Source organism: Echinops telfairi, unplaced genomic scaffold (assembly GCF_000313985.2).
Source record: "Echinops telfairi isolate 266 unplaced genomic scaffold, ASM31398v2 ScPeMD7_5;HRSCAF=22, whole genome shotgun sequence".
Classification (NCBI taxonomy): Eukaryota; Metazoa; Chordata; class Mammalia; order Afrosoricida; family Tenrecidae; genus Echinops; species Echinops telfairi.
Window position 1 is genome coordinate 6,866,017 of NW_022103901.1, and position 2,982 is coordinate 6,868,998.

At 54.8% G+C, this 2,982-nt stretch overlaps 1 protein-coding gene across 1 annotated transcript in view; it reads right to left on the reverse strand.

Moving 5' to 3' along the window:
* GALNT17 (polypeptide N-acetylgalactosaminyltransferase 17) overlaps positions 1–2,982 on the reverse strand; it is a 397,088-nt gene that overhangs the window by 329,962 nt on the left and 64,144 nt on the right. The window lies entirely within an intron of this gene.

The following is a 2,982-nucleotide window of genomic DNA, read 5'->3' on the forward strand; positions in this document are numbered from 1 at the left end:
GCATCTCAGCACTAGCAGGGGTCTCCACACGGCTGCTCCAGCACCCAGGGCTGCATTGGGATAGGTCCACGCGGCTTCTCTTTGGGGATGTCGTGTAGGAAGTCAATCTTGCAAGATGAAGGAGGGAACTGCTAAGGCAGCTGCACCCTGGTGCGACCATCACAAAGCAAGAGACCCTAGAGCTAGAAAGGCGAGGCTCACCACCCATTTATCCCTCCGCCTTTCAATAAGCCCCACATGTGATCATCGGCCAGGCTGGCACAATGATCTAACTCACCCCTGCACTCCCTGTGTTTCTCTCCAGCAACATCGGCCGTGCTGGCTGAGCCCTCTGTCGGGGATGCTCTTCCCTCACGGCCAGGACTGCCTGCCTCCTAGACTCCTTCCCATGCCCCTCCTCTGATCCAGCTGCATCACCCACTGCTCTTTTCTCTACCTCTCTGCAACAAGGGGCTCTTTTCTCTATCTCTCTGGAACAAGGTCCACCCCCCCCCACTCAGTAGCTACTCAATAAAAATTAAAAAAACATTTAAAAATGAATGGACCCAGACTCAGCTTGGCCCCACCTGTTTCAGTGCAGAGCTATATCCCCGGGGTTTCAGAAGGAGCCTTTCTTCCGAAGCACCTGAGTGGACTTGGTACCAACATCCTGGTTAGGAGCCTGTTGCGTGTGGTCATTGGCATCATCCAGGAAAGCCTAATGTGACAAGGACCACCGTAAGTGACCGGAAGGAGACATTCACCCTCACTCCCAACCCAAAGTCCGTTGGGAAGCCAACCGCTGAGAGCGGGTTGGTAAAGAGATGCAAAGCAACACAAGAGCCCACGTTCCTGGACACCGACCAAACAGGAAAACCAAAGGGTCCAGTCTGGTCAGGGAGCTCCATCCATTGGCTTCATTGGCTCTGCGGGAGGAATGTCTGACCAGGTCTCTCGAGCCACTGGAAATGGAACCAAAGCCCAGTCATCATTCAGTAGAAGAGAAGGCGTGTTAGTGCGTTGCTCTGTGTGGACACTTGCTAGGGAAGCCGTGGTTGCGTTTTCAAAACAGGATTGACGCCGTATTCCCAATGGGTAATGGAAAAGGCACTGTGTACATTCCACCATGGGCCAGTACGAAGTCATTAGGACCACAGAGGCGCAAGAAAGCACACCCTGACCAAATGGCGTGAAGTGATAAAGGCATGAAGTACGGCACACCCATGACAACCACGTGGGAAAGCCGTCCTGTGTCTGTGAACAGAGGTGGGGGGCGGAATAAGGAGCGAGGCCAAGACGTTGAGTATTTTGCTTACAGCTCCTATCTGCCAACACCACTTTCACGGAGAGGCTCACCATTGACAGTAGTCCAGAGTCAGCCGGGCTGGCCACTCTGGAGTTGACACCACAAGTTGACCTGATTCGTGGCCTTGGTGGTGCCCCACTTAAACACCTGACCACGAACCCCGTGGTTGGTGGTCCGAACCCGCCCAGCAGCTCACTGGGAAAAAGAAAGGCCTGCTCCCGTGAAGACCACAGGCGGGGAATCCCTGGAGGCTCTGCTCAGTCCCCGGGGTGCCTCCAGAACCCACTGCCAGTAGGTCGAGCCTCACTCATAGCAGCCCAGCAGGGCAGAGGAGACCTGCTCCTGTGGGTTTCCGTAACTCTTTGTGGGAGGAGAAAGCCCGTGGTTCTCCCACAGAGTGGCTGGTGGTTTCGAACTGCTGGCCTTGCTATTGCCACAACGCCTTTCCTGTTGGGTAGCCCAGTGTTGTACCCACTGCACCACCAGGGCTGCTTCTAGGGGTGTCTGTGTGTTACAGTGGACTGGCTGGCACCTACCACCAATAACAATAGACAGAGGAAAACAGGACAGAGCCTGTCAAGGGAGCCCAAGGAAGGTGCCCTGGAATTATTTACAGGATGCTCAGTAAGTGTGGGTGCACAGAGCTGGCCAACAACTGGGGCCATCCATTCCTGCAAAAACACCTTACCTTCCACCCACCAATGAGCCTTTGTGTCGGGACCAGCTCTGATGGCCAGACTTCTCCAGGGCACCCTCACCCCCAAACACATCCCACAGCAGCTGGGGGGCTAGCAGCACCTCCCTCCCCTCCTGCCGTGCACAAATCAACCATCCCCTGGAGGGCTGAGCTGAGTATGTGTGTGACATCGCACTCGACCAACCTTGCTTCTATCTTTGTTCCCAACAGGAAAGGGACAAGGCTTGTTGTCTACAGTACAAGAGAGTTGGGGGCAGAACACCAGCCGTGGGCCGACTGTGGGGTGTGCTCTGATGGCCACAGGGAAGCTGGCCGTCTCTTCTCCAGGTGAGCAAAGTGCCGTTCTGCTTGATGCGTGACCTGTGCTGTTGTCAGAGATCCGTGACCTCCCACAAACCCCTTCCACAGAGCCACTGATCAGGCGACCTAGGCTCGAGATGGGTCTCTCAACTTAACCTGCTAACAGGGAGAAGGCTGCTCAAGGCTATACTAGAGACGGCCTTCGGCTGTGGTCGTCCTGAATGGGGGAAATGGAACATCTTTGCAAGGACTTGCTTTTCGAGAAGAGATATGGTGCTACAGGCCTTCGTGGCTTGACTTCAAGACGTCAGCAGCTTTCTCGGAACAACCCCGGAAGAAGTGTGTGGATCTGAAAGGTCCAGACCAAGACAGATGAGGAAGGTAGACTTGGAGATCAACTTCAGAAAGTCCACAGTTCAAGACCCCTGGCTGTTTCCTAGGAGAAAGACGGGGCTTCCTACTCCTGTAAAGAGTTGCGGTCTCAGAAACCCTGTCCTACAGGGTGGTTATGAGTCGGCATCAGCTCGATGGCAGCGGTTCAGACCCACCCTTCTTTCTCTCTGTGGAACAAGGATGAGGCTGTCAGCTGCCACAGCGAGCTCTTGAGTCTAGGGAACCCAGTGGTCACTATGAGTCGGAATCAACTCCATGGCTGTGGGTTTCATCCACCAGGATGGCTTTCTGGTGGCACCAATGGTTA